The following is a 16983-nucleotide window of genomic DNA, read 5'->3' as shown; positions in this document are numbered from 1 at the left end:
TTCAGAGCAGGTTGTTTGAGCTGAGCAGATCCAGAGCAGACATAAGCCCTGTGTGGACGTGCCAAGCACATGACCAGCCTTCGGTCAGCGCAGTCTCACAGACCGCTGTCGGCTCAGAAAAAAAAAAAAAAAAAAAAAAAAAAAAGCCCAAGCCCCTCCATCCCTCATGCTGAATCTTCTGAGTTCTGTGCATCTGATTGTGCAGCACTCCCAGACAGAATCGGTGACATGCAGCATGACACTCTTCCTTTGTTCTGGACACATATTTCCTCCCTTTGCTTGCTCAGCAGGTCTGCGTCTGACATTTACCTCACAGTCTGTCAGAGGATGAGAAGAAACTGAGCAAGACATAAAATAACGAGCAGAAAAATCTAAATTTAGTTAGTCAGAAGCTTTGATCTTCCAGGTCTGAAGGAAAGAATGGCATTCTATTTTTAAACATTTCTCCATATTTGGCATCATTTTGTTCTTTAGCTTAGGGGGGGAAGTAGAGACAGCTGCTGATAAATTATAAACAGAAAGACGTCCCACAGCATAGTTTGGAGTTTATTGGCCAAAAGTTTCTAAAATGGAACAGTTTGCTAAAAAAAATAAAATAAAATAAAATAAGAAAAAATAAATACCTTCATGCATTCACATGACAATGCATTCACTTGTCTGGGGTTTACATTGAAATTTTAGTTATCAGCATTAAAACATGAAAAAACAATCAGAGGAGAAACTGCAACACCGGCGTGCCAAGACAGCATCGTGTGAAAAGCTTTTCTTTATCACCTGCCAACATTCATGTATCATCAGCAGAGTGAATTCTGCTCTCTGACAAGAGTAAGAGAAAAAGAAAAATGAAAAAAAAAAGGAGTTTTAGTATCAGCTTTCATGTGCGGGCATAATTTCTGAGCTGTCAATAGAGCAGAATAATTACGCAGCTACAGAACTTTGCCGGTTCATTAAAGCAGCAGAGCGGCACATTATGCAAAAGAGCCATGCAGATAAAAAATGAGACAGCTGTCAGTCAGGAGAGTGGCTATTCACTCCGGAGACATAATCAGGCCAGGACACACAGCTAAACGCGGCTTTTCTCCTTTTATCGCAGTCGCTTTACGGGAAGGTGCTGCATTCTCAGAGGCAACACAAAAAAACCAAAAAACGACAACGTGATTCTGCGAGTTATTCGAGTCAAAGGGCTTCGCTTTGTTCGTTATAAACTCAGAAAAAGGAAACGATCAGCGATGTGAAAGCTGGCCTTGATCTGGAATCTGAAACGTGAAAGTCGCTACTTTTTAATTTAATTTAAAGAACTGAAATCCACGTTGCTCTCGGCGAGCATCATTGCACACGCTCGGCTCCGGTGACAGAGGACAACGATGAATCCTGAGGTTTAAGTGCCCTGCCAACCCGGCCGCTCCTCCTTGACAACACTTTGCATTGTTTCCAGAGTCCCTCTCAACAGCGCCGCACCCCCCCTCCTCCTCCTCTTCCTCCTCCACCTTTGTCTATGACCCAATCTTTCAGAGCCACTCCTCAGGCTTTTTTCTTCAAATACTGTTAGTGTAACAGCATAATGAGTTGCTGACCCGCCTGATCTCGACTGCAGCAGTCTGAGCAGAGCAGCAGGCAGATGGAATACTCTGAAAAAGGTTGTGGTTGGATCAAATTGTGCAATTCTGCTAATCTGTAGATCTGAAAGCAAAGCCTTTGCCTGGAGGTGCGTTAGCCGTGCTTATCCTTCAGACACCAGTTGGTCTCCAATAGCAAGATATCGTTAGACCAGTAGAGAAAAGTTGGTGAGGATGAGTCGCATTCTCCACGTTAAAAACCTGCCTCTGCGACTAACTCGCTTCTCATCCTCCATTCCAGTCCCGATCGGTCTCATGCGGTTTCTGACGTCAAGAGTCCCCAGCGTCAAAGATGGGTGAGGTTTTTGTGTCCTCAGCTCGACTGCTTCTGTTGTTATGCCAACAGCGGCTTCCTCTCAGCGCCCAAATGATGTTACCTTAAATCCACCTGCTACCCGCCCGTCATAAAAGCGCTTATTTCATTAGGTCAGACATCAGCGTTCTCCTGTGGGCAGGTGGAACAGGCATTCAGCTTCATCCACCTTCCATATTAGATTGTGAGTTTTACAGAGTAATTAGATGATTTTTGACACGACTTTGATCAGCGAGCGATTGCTGCGTCTGCTGTCAAATCAACACCTTCTTAATGTGTCTGTCTCATCTCGTTTCAGCATCAACAGCTCAAAGCACATTTCACCAAAACACACAAAGAGAATGTGCTTTATTTGCACACACACACACGCACACACACACTTTTTATTTCCATATCTGCATAAAATTACCTCAACTGTTCCCTCCACGTAAAGTTCGATATTGTCCACTTAGCTCATGTTAAAACAAGAAGTTTCCATAAACAGCAGCAGCACCAAAACAAGACAATTTTCATCTTAACCATGTTGACTAGTGACCACCATGACAAAAAAAAAAAAAAAAGTTTATCTTTGCAACAAAGGCCCAGTCAGAAAAGGTCTGAGAGAGAACAAAGACCCACTAAACTGCTAAAATGAAGTCTAAACTCATCACTAGCTAATTACTTCAACTGTCGTTACATACTGGCTCCCAATTTCCCAATTGGGAAATTTGGGGGAGATGAAGAGGAAGCACAGGTTTGTCTATACTTTTCACCATAATCTCCAGTGGTTCCACATTGTAAACAATTAAAATCAATATTATTTATGTTAAAGACCTGTTTTCTAAGTCATGTAAACTATATCCTGTCATTCCTTTCCATGCTTACAGGTGATTGTTTTTATGTGAAAATCTTGTACATTCTGTTGTACGGAAACAATTTTAGACTATTTTTGCAATTTAATACTGAATCTGAATTATAGATAATGCTCTTTAATATTTTTTTGGACCCGTCTTCATCATGGAAACCACAAATTCAGAAATGCAGGAAGCCTGTTAGAAAAATGTGCTAAATGTGCACATTTTATTTATTTATTTCAATCCTGAAATTAAAAAAAAAGAGCTTAGGACTCCAAATACTAAAACTCTGCACATCTAATTTTCATTTTAGTTTATTTTAGTAAAACAGAAAAATCCCATTTTTCTACAAAGTGCTCTTCCCTCCCTGCCTCACACACACTGTGGTGTAGCATTGCTTCTACTCAACATATGAATAATTGATGACCATTCAGAGCAGACTGGCTCCTTGAATCATGCTGTATAGTTACAGTGAAATAAGTAGTTTAACAGTCAAACATAATAATTCAAAGTTTTCCTGACAGTTATTAGCATTGTCCACAGCTGCAGCTCATTAAAAATGGAGGAAAATCAATTGAATTTTCTGTTCACGTTTATGTTCTGCCCTTCAAAGGAGACGGGACATTCTTTTCAGATGGTTTTATTTGGTAACAGCCTGAAATTTGGATGCTTTCTGATGCTCTGAGGCGTCGTTGAGGCTAAACTCAAATGGGCATACAACGCTACATCCTGAATCTTCAGAAACCCACCAATGTGCTTCTGTTTCCTGCACAAGAAACCAGCATATGTCCCCGCTTGTGCACACATGCAATATTGAAGGTGTTCATGTCTGAAAGGCACTTACAAAAGAAAAAAAAAAAAAAAAAAAAAAAAAAAAAAAAAATGATGCTTTTATAAAACACGCGAGACCTGCCTTACTTAGGACCATAGTTATTTATGAAAAGTAAAATGCATGGCCCTCATCTCTGACGGTGCGTTCTGAAAACAGACAAGCCGTGCTGAGCGCCTCGAGAATGCATCCGCCGGCAGTCGTGCCAATTTAGAAAGTAAACAACTCAACAGAAAAAACCGCACAAGGTGCACATCTGGTCTCATCGTCTCCTCCCGGAAGAGAAGAGTTTTTGTTTTGCTCCTGTTCTTCACGCCAAGGCTGGGCCGGGATGACACCTGAAGGAGATGGCCAATCACAGAGAGGCTGGGATGAGCTAAGCGCTATTGCTAGGCATTACATCATTACGGTGAGTCACCTCCTGGGATTAGGAGGCAGCGGAACACGAACCCGCATAAATCCCGACTCAAAATGACAGCTCATCTACAGCAGAGTGAGATGGTAACGTCTGATAGCAAGCAGGGAAAAAATAAAACTGAAAACCTGGTTTTGTTGCACCTTATGGTGCTCCATAAGGTGCATCAGATAAACACCATTTATCACTGATCCGCACGCTGGCCTCGGAGCTGAGCCCGGCCAGTTCAGCTAAGATATGTCCATGCCGCAACAACCCTGCAACTGGTACTAAAGACGGATGTGTTTTTCAACAAATTTACTTTTTTAAAATAAAAATAAAAAACATACTGCACTCGAAAGCACTGAAGCTGTTTTGGTGATTTTTTTTAAAAATGGCAAACTTATAAAGTACAATGAATCTAAACCTTCTGGGCTCCCATTACATCACAGCCTAACAGTGGGTAGGACTGCCTGGTGCTGTTCCAAACTGGTTCAGATCTTATTCAACAGACCGGGATTACTTTCTGTAATTTGGAAACTATAAATCTTAGCAAAGATCAAATGTGAGGAACTTTTTCAGGTCAATTTTAATTGACATCTCTAACTCAGATCTTTCCAGCAGCCATTGTACAGAGCATACAGCCGTAAACTTCCAAACGTCTAACAATGAAGTGGGCAGAGTTCTGCTACGGTTGGTTGGTAATGGAGCAGTACTCACCGGCTGTGATATCATTACTGGAATGTTTTAAAAATGGCTCATTTTCTAGACACTAAAAAAATTCTTTAACAAAAATAACCAGGCATGGTTATTTTTAGCGCCTGGACTGTTTCTAGAAGCAGTAGAGACCCAAATGGAAGTACAACAACATATACAAAGTGAATTTTGCATAATAGGTCTTCTTTAGCACTTCAGGGTAGAAAACAAAAAACAGGCATAGATCAGTAATAAGCAGCAAGCATGAAAGAAGCAAATTCTTCTTTCTCAAGCAAGAATTTGAGGAAAAAAAAAAAGTAGATTGGAGCCTAAAGCCGTTTGGTAACAGCTTCTGAAGGACAGCGATACGTCTGACAATAATAAAGCTAACATACTTCTGACTTTAGTGTTTCTTTTTTTTTTTTTTTTTTTTGTTACAGGCAGAAATACATTGATGTTTGTCGATTAAACATTAATACTATTCATCAAATACATTAACCCATTAAAATACACAACTTAGTCCATGTACAGCCTCATTAGAAATGTTCAGTGGGATCCAGAGGTCTAGAAACAATATGCGCATTCAATTAAGGAATTAGTGCATATCACTATTACTTTCAATAGGTTAATGTTGTATTGGTGTATGTAGCTTCTGTACAAAGAAAAAGCCATTGGGCAGCTTCAGCACATCCAAAGCGCTGCTGCAGGGTCCTTGCTTTGCTTTACAAGGTGCAACATCAAAGATACAGTTTGTAAGTGCAAACACAAAGTAAGCCTCAACGCCCAGGGCCGCCACCACTTCGAGCTTAAAAGTCAGCAGTGACCAGTTAACACAGAGCACGCCACCCTGAAGCTAAATCATATTCCAAGGATGAATATTCAACATATCCTAAACTGTGATACGGATTGCAATACAACCTTGACAGAAGGACATGGAGAGCCTGAGGGACGTCAAGATGAACTATTAACAGTCCTAAAGCCAAAATAAATTTGAATAATTATTGTTCTTTCCCATAAATGATTACATTAACAGACAGTCTTGATTTGGAGGGGTTGGCTCACGTTTTTAAGAGCATAAAGAGCAGAAACTGACACTTTTTTGTAAGCCATACATTACTGAAAAAAAGAAGACCTAAAATAAAACCTAAGATCAAAGTGAAAGAAAGTTTTTTTTCAAAAAACATTTCAGATTTGCGATTATATAGAACTACTGACATCAGTAAGGATAAATTATCCCCAAAGACACCAGACGTGAAGGAAAATTAATTGTTTTGTTCAGCTGGTTTAAGAGATAAGGTTCAAGATACATTTATTAGACCAGAAGTCGTCCGTGGGCTGCAAACACAGCCCACATGATAACGGCCAGAACAGAGGCAAGCCAGGCTGAACAACAGCCCTATCACAGGAGACTGCTTGGATACGATCTCTGATAGGCCGCTCCGTTTCAGCCATCATGCATGACCACTCTGCATGCTAATAATACAGTCAGGCAACTGGATTGACTTCCACGGCCTCTGATGTTCACACTGGATGCAGGAGATGGTTATGACGATGGAAAATGAAATTGATTTCACAACAAATTTTGTTTCAAAACACATTAGACAATCAGAAACCTAACCAATCATGAGTTCAGACCAATCACACAGACCGGCATCTGGTCCTAGTTATTATGACACAATGCAGATAAAATCAGGTTATAATGCCAGCTGGTAAAAAGTTACCCAAAGAAGTCCAAGTGATTCAACAGTCGTTTTCTTTCCAGCAGTCCTGCATTCAGGGCAAAAACATGATGACAGCACCAAAGAAGAGCATCATAGCACAGACAGAAAGGTGATTCAAAAACAAAGAGACACACCATTCAAGACCATGTGCAGATTTTGGACATGGAAGGCAGATAGTTTGAGAGAAGAGTGAAAGAAGTCAGTAATGTGATACATAAAAAGAGCTTTAGATCGCTCCACCAGTTCTTCTGGCGTCTCAAACTGCAGGAACGGTCAGATGAACATCTTCAAATCGGGTCGTGTCAAGCCCTCCACCTTCCATCTCCACCCAACCATCACTGGTGGATAAGACACAAGTGGACTCTTCCGGTGACTGACCCCCACCTGAAGGGGGGTCAAGCCACCTCTTTTCCAGTTCAGAACCACACTTTGATTTGTCCAAGGAGTGAAGCGTGTCACTGCGGCAGACGGCTGCCTTGGACACCAAATGCCAACATGTGGTTTTCTGGAGGTCAGATGAATGATTTACACACTCAAGATGTCAGAAATTCTCCGGGTAGATCTGGACAGAGTTACTGCAATATCTCTGCACACTTGCTCCCCGAGCAGATGATGCAGAAGAACAGAACACTCCTGCAGACGGCCAAACCCAGAAAACTGAGCGTTTGATGAATTTTATATGCAACTTTTGTGTTTAAAGATTTGCAGCAACCACCACCGTCCCGTTATATATGGACTGTAAGACTGCTTTAAGATATTTGAAAGGATTTCTTCGACAAAGGAACGTCCTGTGCTTTTATAACTCATGAAAGAGCAACCTATCTCAGATGAATTCTCTCGCTGCAGCTCAAATGTTGCATTTTATATCTCGAGATGCTTTTAATGTTTGGCTGAAACAAGTGAACCGTTCACGCAATGATCATTTAAGATTAAAACAAAGGAAAGCGAGACGTGTCTGACTTTCAAAGACACAAAATGCCATCTGCTCAACAATGCCAGCCCTGAGGGGAAGTAGTGTTGGGATAGTGGCAGTCTATAAATAACATCGCGTCTCGTGCTGAGAGGAAAGAAAGCTGGATCATCGACGCAATTTCTATTCCCAATAAAACCTGTTCTTGTAGTTTCTGCAGGCAGTTCAGGGGAGGAGGACATGGACATCACACTGGGATTCTGTTACACAGTAATGGAGTCGATCATCACCTTGGGCATCCTCGCCAGACTTGGCAGCCTCACTTAGAGAGCTCAGCAGAAAAGTGAAAAAGAGCCACAATGTGCTGTGAGCTGAAGCAGCAGGTGTCACAATGCTGGAAAATCTGGTGGAGTTGGGCCGGAGGATTTGATCCAGCAAAGTCCCGGCAAGCTTCTAAATCTCAAACATTAGCTGGTACAACTAACTAAGCAGCGCAGGAGCACAAGAGTGTATCGACATTTGCACTGCACTGGAAACACTAGCAAGATCTCACACTGTGTTTTAGTCGTGTAAATTATAATTTGAGAGCATTACTTCAGTGGTAATCACTTCAGCTGCAAACCATCCGGACAGGTTTGGCGTGAACTAAGGAATTAACATGTTGAAAGGCATTTCAACATGTTAGAGGATGTGTGGTGCTGTGGGCTTGTTGCTTTTCCAGTGGCCATGGGAACCTTGTTAAAAGGCGCATGGCATCATGAACTCTGATATGCAAATATATTTTATATAACATTCGGGCGATCTGCCAGAAAACTGACAAAAGGTCACCATCGGGGTAGAAGATGTCGGCCAGAGAACGCCTCTCTGTAGGCCTCAGATGATCGAGAGCTGCAGGCCTGCTGTCAGCAAAACAGGACTGAAAATATTCCAAACGGCAGGGATGCCAATATTTGAGCCACCAGTGAAATTGTAAAAAAAAAATTTTTTTGTAACTTGATAAATGTTTTCCCATTCATGGTGGGATTTTTACTGATTTTGGTGTGTGAGATTCTGCTGCTGCCATTGTCTCGCTGCTTTGGAATACCTCGTTTTCTGGCATCTCTCGCTAAAATTATATTTAAATGAGGCTGTTTATTCAATATGTAATGGTCAAGCTTTTTAATCAACTAACAGGTCCAGATTAAAACAGTTCTCTTGCAGAAACCATAGCAACCTGTTGGTTTGAACATAAGTTCAACAAAGGAAAGCGTTGAATCACTTATTTTAGCCTTTAAAACTAACTGCCCTGCCCTGAAAAAATAAAATAAAATGTGCTGTGGGTTCTGTGATGGACATTGTTGTAAAGATTTAAAGAAAAAAAAAAAAAACAGATTATGAGACTTTTTTTTTATGCACCAAAGCAACCATTCCAAACTTTAAAGCTCAAAACAGACTTAAAAATCTTTTGAGAAATAATTTGTTTTTATTTATTAAATATAAACTGACTAGAAATGAATGAACTTTAGAGAGCAGAAAATGAGTCGTTATAGAGGGCTTTACTGATGTAAATAATAGTCAGAAAGTGCATTTTTCACACTTTAGAAACATTTTTGGACTTGGCAAACATTCTGCTCAATCCAAGACAAAGTGTTTATAGATTTTATTTAAAAGACTTGTTGTGTAAAGCATTTTTAACTAGATAAGTCATTGAAGTGTTTGTTTTTTGTTTTTTTTTCATCTTGATCAAATGTGGAGGTGGTGGTTCTGCAAACTAACATGATGTTCTCACATGTAAACTCGGTGCTACTTGAGTGTTTCCGTCTAACAAGCTCAGCCTCCTCCTGTTTCTTTCCCTCCACACATTCATTTCTCTATAGGACTCCATCAGAGCTTGCACAATGAAAAATCACACACGGCCTCTATTCAAGCACTGATTAACATGCAAAGGCAGCTTGTCCTCATCTAACCGTCAGCAGAAATGAAACGGCCAGTTGAGTCATTTTGAAGTTCTGCAGGAACCACCAGAACCTTTAAAACTGTGATAAGGCAGGAATTAATGGATAAAAGGGAAAAGCATTTTTAATTCCATTTCAGATTCTCTTAACGTTTGCGTTATGTTTTTTTTTATGATCCTAGGAAGAGTAGGACAAAAAAATATCTGCAGCATTATTGCTTTGTCTGAGAGTTGTATCTAAATGAAAAGTGAATTCAATCCAATCATCCATGTAGTCAAATTAGTCCTTGTTATTAAATTACTGCAGGAAAGTTCAGTTCATAACTCAAATCAGTTCAAAAAAGTTTCTAAGGGAAATCCAACAGCTTGAATCAAGTCCTTGACTTGCAGCGTTCTCTTCTGGACAAACACAGCGACGGTAGACAATCTCTCACAGTCGTTAAATTTGCAGCAGCGCCTCATGCCAAGCATGCATGCAGCGACAGTGGAGAGGAAAAACTCCCCTTTATCCATCCAACTAGCACTGAGTTTACCCATCCAATATTCATCATTCATCCACCTCTTTGCTCAAAAATGGTTATCCAACCATCTATCAGTACATCCAATCATCTGCTCACCCAACAAACACCATCAGCCCACCATTAATCCACCCATCCACTAAACCATCCATCCATCTTCTGTTTGGCCAATGGAAAATATCTGCCAAAATAGACAATGGAGTTTTGTATTTAAATTTGAAAATTAATTCAAAAGGAAATTAGGAACTCTACTTTTGTGTCCAGAATAATGAGACATGTTGTCATTAAAATGTGGATAATCAGTTCCATTACAAGTACTTAGCTTTAATCTGTTTGTGTTCTTTAACAAACTGTATGACTCCGACTACAATGCCATTACCATAAACTTGTTTGTGCATGAAAATCCAATCAACTTTAATGACCACAAAGGGAAGCTGGTGGAATTTGGCTCGGGGATACGTTGGAGTTGCACTTTCCCCATCAACCATTTGTTGTGGCTGCAGCAAACGCGGAGGATGCCAATCTCATAAGCCACCGTTTTGCGCAAGATCTCATTCTATTTGTCAGAATGAAGCAAAGCAGAAGGAAGGCTCTGGAAATATTAAGAGCTCCCATGCAAATATGTGGAACCGCCACAGACTTTGATACCAAAGTCTGTCATTTGGTTATTCACTAGTTATCCCCGATGGCACTGAAGGAATCCTTCACCAGTAATATGCACATCAGTTCTCCACCTGCTACAGTGAACCTCCAGCTGACGCATATGTTGTCCAAACAGCTGATTGGCTGGTTCAGGGTTCAAACACCAAAGAGGTTGGTTTGGGGTTTTTTTGTTGTTGTTTTTTTCTGTATGGGTGACATATTTAACTCATCAGAACCTTTTTCTCCTGTTCTGAACTTCCCAAGTTTATCCACACAGAACCCGGCAAACTAATCCCTCAGCATCACCAGCTAATTTATAAGAGCTGTTCGTTGATGCTCCAATGCCAGAAAGCATGTCTGAATGCTAACAGACTACTTAGAAATGACAATTACACACACTGCTTCGAGCAGAATCTATTAACACCAGCTGGGAGCAGCAAAACACCAGTCAGCGACTGGAGATGCAAACGCTGTTCACACAAGCCGAAAACAATTAAAAGTACAGTTTGGGCTGTACAGTGGGTACCGTTAACTTCAACCAATGAGAACTTGGTTTGAATTCCTGAGCAGTAAATGTGCAGCATTCAGGAGTAAAACCAGAGAAAAGCATCTTCCTCTGCTGCTCTGAATTCACATTGATGTAGTTCATTACCTGTCATGGACTTTACCATCATCAATACAAGATTTAAGTGAAAAGTTAATGCAACAATGGACATCGCAAAAACGTATTGAAACAATGCCACAATGAGTGAGTGTTAGAGTCAAAGCAAAAGCCAATCCAACAAAACACTGGAGCAGGTCACTTTAGTAGTGACTTTTTTTTTGGTCTGGCAGGATAAAAATCAAGATTATGGATTAGCTTAGCAGCGGTAAAATAGCTGCAAACAGATTAGGCTGTGTCTGGATATATTGATATTTTAAGTCAAAGTTAAAAACCAGAAGGGATTTTATGGTTTTTAGGCAACTATTCCAAAGCAGGCTTTCAATAGAAAGGCTTTGTCCAGGCCGCTACCTTGTGGAAGCCGGATTTCCATCACCCACTGGGACTATACCTCAGGTTGACCTTGGGTCCTTTGGACCAGAACCAGCTGGGGGAACCCAGCAGTGAAAAATTCCGTCAGATTAGCCGCTTCCAAGCAGAAATCAAATGGAAAAAACATTCCTTGCTCAAAAACTTCAAAGAATAGCAGCAAATTGGTAAATAAATGCATGAAGAAATCACCAGTTACACATTGGCACGGTGCCCTGTTCCAACGTGTGGGCGGGGAAGGAGCCTCCAACTGTTTTCTCACCATTTACAAATAAACAAATCGTGCATATCCATTTATTTGAATTCCAAGTGCCGTCTTGTTTGAGCCATGTTCAACCAGGAGATAAACACTCCCTTATTATTTGCTAGCATTAAATTTGCATTATTATGTGTCATTTAAATATTAATGTTTCTGATGATTCTCTGGCAGCTCTTTTTCCGAGTTCCTAGTTTAAATATTTTCTGCCGATTTGGTTAGAAATGTTCGTCTGCTTTAAAAGCAAAATGAGAAGCGAGGCGTCTGTGATTTCTTGCAGTTTTTGATTAATCAACTCATCTTAGAAATATGATGCAACAAGCAGCAACGAACTGATGCTTTAAAAAATATTCAATTTAATATGTAGCTGGTGCATGTCCTCGTTCCCATGCAGAAACGTCTCGTTTCAGATTGTGTTCAAGTTCCTTTGAATGCAACACCACTTGTGGTGCGACTGCTGACCAAAGTTTAGAAGATCCAGGATCCGATTTTATTCTGAGAGCTAACCTAAAAAGCACCTTATAATTTTCCCTTGTTTGGCCACTTTTTCCAGCTCTCCAAGTCTAAAATAGACTGTATTATTTTCACAGCAGCTTTGAACTCACCGCAGCAGTTAAACGTCCCAGATGTCGGCCATAAAGGAATTGTGCATTTTTCTCCTCTCTCTGAACATGTTGAGTTTTAGCTTCATTCTGTGAAGGTTAGTGCCGCACTCAGAGTAAATACAGTGTTTTAAATCTACAGCAGAGGGTCGTTAAATGAACTCTGGCATCTGCCGTTGCATCGATTAGCTCTTATCTCGGGAGTTAAGGCCGCGCAGGTCGGTTCCACATCAACACAGACGAAATGGCACAAAACGCAGACAGACAGACACGTCGGGTCAGGTGGAGGGGTAATTAATACAAGTGAGAAAATCCATTTCGAATGCAATTACTGTCAGAGGCAAAAACAAAACGCGGCGGGTCCCAATAAGGCCAGGAAGAACACAGCTCAGCTGCGCTTTTAGCATCCATCAAAAATAAAAAAAATTAAATTAAAATTAAAATAGTGTTACATGGGGTGTTGTGGCGGCGCAGGGGCAAAGCATGACCCACGTAGTGAGGCTTTAGTCTCCATAGCAGTGGTCACAGGTTCGAATCCCAGCCTGTTGACATTACCTTTCTCTCATTACCCTGTTTCCTGTCCAACTACTTTCAAATAAAGGCCACTAGAGCCAATAAAACCTTAAAAAATAAATAAAAAATAGTGTTACAAATACCACCCATTTGAAAATATTCCATTAGTCATTGCAGTGGGTTCCTAAATGTTGCTGCGCAGGAAAATGCTGAGTGAGTTTAAGGCTGTTATTTTTTGGCAGACATGCCTGCATTCATTTTCCAGCAGTTGACAGCTCAAGACCCTAAACGGAAAAGAAACGGCAAAACCTCTCGACACTTTCACACACCGGCTCACTCAATCAAGACATCTCATTGTTAATAAAGCATCAGCAGCGATCCAGCAGCATCTATAAGTTTCATCTTCAAGCAGGAGATTTTTTTTTTCTCTGATTACACAGGAACAGACTTCGGAGTACTTCAGGTCGTCCGCTGATCACCATGGATATGGAGCGACTCCGACAAACACTCAGCTAGACTCTGAGGCAAGACAGAGCATTGTCCATGCCCACTTCTAAAATTATCTCTTATTCACTCTGGCAATAATTCAGTTATTTCCTGAGAGGTGCCGTGGCCCTGCATCCTAATATATGTGGCTATAGCCTCAAAATTCAATTATGGCCGAGTTGCATGAGAAACAGGAAATCAATAAATGTAATTAAATTGCTCGGCCCTCGAAAGAGCGCGATGCTGTCATTGCCCCTTCAATACACCCGGCTCTATCAAATCTATCAAACGATGGGATCAATTTATTTGAATTTCTCCCCACTGCAACAGGACACGGCCGAGGCACAGATGCCTAATTATCTCCTTGTTGGTTCCTTTTCTCCTTTCCCCTCCAAGGTGGAGCGAATTGCAGGGGAACCGGAATATCTCGGCAGGATCATGAATCACGTGGAAGAAAAAAAAAAAGAACACATCCAGTGTTTTCTCGTTACCGCAGCACTGTCTGCACAGCAGTGGTGCAGGGGGAGACCCGAGATGCCAAGAAAAGCTGCTGATCTGACGATATGCAATACTGATATGGCGTCTTAAGAGGCATTTCTTTTTTTTTTATTATTGTGTGAAGAGGATGCACTTTAATACGGCAAAAGATCATTTAGTTCAATTTCACCTTTTTGAGTCAACAATCAAGCCCGTTATCGCCACCCGAGGCTGCAGAGAGAAACTGCACGTCTCCAAGCGGAGCGCTTGTGGTCCAGCCGACCCCAGAAATAGCTCCAAAACATGCTGACAGTGGAACTGTGTCAACACCGGTGCTGTCGAGTCACGTTTGTGGAAATCAAATCCTTTCATCACAATCGCTTTACATTCAGTCACCGAGTTGCCACAAAACCACAAGGTCCAATCTTCTACGCGAGGCAGACTCTCATGAATAGAACCTTTCACACAAGACAGCAAAGGCAAAGAAAGCTGGAAACTAAAAATATGCGAGAGTTGTAGAAAGATGCAACAAATGGCTAAGACATTAACTGATGATTTTTTTTTTATTTTTTTTTTAATGAAGGTAAAGCTGCAGAACAGCCATGTTCTCATTCAGCAGCTCCAGCTGATGTGACGTTGAGTTCAGATGTGGATGGCTACCTCCATAAAATGACTCAGCATCGCTGTGGCTAATTAGCAGGAACGCTCAATTTATTTGCAGCAAAATTGGTACCGGCTGGTGTTAGCCATTTTTTGGCGTAATCGTCTGATGGGTAAAACTGGGCTGTAGTTTATTTTTCATATAGTTTCCATTTGAGTTTCTGGAGGGGGAGTGAGTTGACTCTGTTTGGTCATGTGACAGTGAGTGGTGTTGATATCGCTTCGCTGTTTCAGAAACAATCACCGTCAGAAGTGAGGGTTATTTTATGGTGTCAAAATGGAAGAAAAATCTGTAACACTGGGAAATCTCTTAATTGGCCTTAACGGCAATATCAGTATCAGATATGGACCTACATTTTTATGTCAGTGCTTCTTTATTGATTTTTGTCAACACATGAGAGACGCAGGAGATAAAAATCTCCGTGATCCAAGTCATGAACCGAATCAAAGAGGACTGACAACGATGCCTTGAGGAACACCTCAGCTAATCTGTTCGCTTGCAAACTAAATATTTAACTTCACACTGCTGAGTCTGCCTTGTCGTTAAAATGTCTGTTTTAATCTAAGCTGTTGTACAAGAAGAGGAAAAGCAGAGATAATAAAGAGATGACATGAAGTGATTCAGCATCAGCAGGAGATTTTAAAGGTTCCCAAGACCCAGCTTTTATTTTGATGGTCCACTTCCATTATCAGCAAGTAAACCTGCATATTACTTAAATAGTTAGCTCAAAGCTAAACAGGCTAAATATTTAGCTTAATATTTAGTTTGAAGCTAAATATTTAGTTCATTAAATATTTAGCTTGATAATATTTGATTTGAAACGGATAAATGAATGAACAATATAGTGAAAAACATGACTCAAAAACTTTTTTTTCCTGATCCGACAGTCTAACTGAAATTATTGCAATAAGTTTGACTGAGTAGCTTTACGGACGACTCCCCTTAGCATGGTGTCCTACAAAGCTTGTACCTACACCAGCTGGAAGACTTTGGACCAGTGAAGAAGACTCTCGATGAACGGAGACTAAAATATCATCAGCAGGACATTTTTTCAGTTCCTCCATTACTGTTTAAAGCTGAACATGTTCTGACTGAATGCCACTGAGAGTGGACAAAGGCCACCGCAGACAAAACTTTGATTAAATTGATATTTCCGTCATGAAAAGCAACTCCGTCACAGCACATTCAACCTCATCCATTACCAGTAGTCACATGCTAGGTCACAATAATCCAGTTTAGAACAACCAACAGGGCTTTCAAAAATGGTTCTGGACTGTTCTGGAGAACCCAGAGAGAAGCCATCAACACAGAGGGAGAACACGCCAAGTAGAAACTGATCATGTTTGGGATTCAAACCCAGGACCTTCTCAGTACAGGTCAACATGCTGCAGCTGAAATTTCTATTTAATTATTAGAACGCCTGCGTAGGTAAAAAAAAAAAAAAAAAAAATTCAAATATTTCCTGACAGACATTCCACAGATCCAGTACTGGTCCTGTTGTTCCCAGATTGAGCAGCGTTGTGGTCAGAATGATCACTGGTTTTCTGCAGAGTTGGACTGAAGTACATGGGACAGGAACTGTGACCCTGAAACCTGAGGTCAGAATAAACACCACGGCGCCATTAAACATCCACTAAATTCAACACCGTCATGAAACCGCTCTTCCACTCACGAGTGACCCCTGGGGGTTCTCAAACTCCACTTGGAACCCTGAGCTGCAGTGAGAGGGGGCTGTGGGGTCCCCTGCACTATATAACCATTGGAGCGCTGGGATTGGGTCCTATTGTATACACTGAATGAGCGCCGAGTCGCCCTCAATGGATGACGGATTTCTTCCCAACCGCCCAAACTGAGAACTGCAATCAAACCAGCCGGGAGCCGCAGAATCTGTGCGCAGTGGAAAAAAAAAACGCGCTATCAAGTTCGAAAGTCTCAGTGCGGGAGGATAACTAGAGGGAGAGCGGTTCGGATGCACAGAGGCGGTAAATTACTGTTGCTCTGGACCGCAGGTACATCTAAACAGTAGCAGGCTCAAACTGGCGCATTAAAAGGAATTTCTTTGTGCATAAAACAGAGAATGGCGCAATGTAACCTCGTCTAAACCAGCTGGAAACGAAGGGTCTAAGTGCAGATCAGGCAAATCTAAAAAGGTGGATTTTTTATTTATTTATTTATTTCCTGGCTGTTAACCCCAAAACAAAGCATCACCGTGAAAAGAGACCCACTCTCTGACACGCCGTCCGCGTCGCGTCAACGTACCAACAGAGCAGAGGGGCACTTTCTGGATTGAAAAAAAATAAAATAAAATGGTTGTTGCGCTGATTATATGTGTGCAGCTGAATGGGCGGATTTTCAGACTCGTGTTGATTCCGTGCTGAAGTCGGATAAATAAAACGCGCTGGTTTGATTTAAGGACGCACAGACACGGTCCCCCTGCAGTCCCTGCCAGCATCCTCTCCCGCAAAACAACTCCGGCTCTCAAACTGCCGCGCACAACACCAACAGATTCCCTTCACATCGGACCAGAAAGCACAAACTCAGAAGAAAATTATC

General features: G+C 41.3%; 1 protein-coding gene across 13 annotated transcripts in view; it reads right to left on the bottom strand.

Annotated features, from left to right (window-relative positions):
• ncam1a (neural cell adhesion molecule 1a) overlaps positions 1-16983 on the bottom strand; it is a 281082-nt gene that overhangs the window by 263397 nt on the left and 702 nt on the right. The window lies entirely within an intron of this gene.

The sequence above is a fragment of the Poecilia formosa genome, unplaced genomic scaffold (assembly GCF_000485575.1).
Source record: "Poecilia formosa unplaced genomic scaffold, Poecilia_formosa-5.1.2 Scaffold143, whole genome shotgun sequence".
In the NCBI taxonomy this organism is placed as follows: domain Eukaryota; kingdom Metazoa; phylum Chordata; class Actinopteri; order Cyprinodontiformes; family Poeciliidae; genus Poecilia; species Poecilia formosa.
This window is presented reverse-complemented; position numbering and strand designations above follow the sequence as displayed.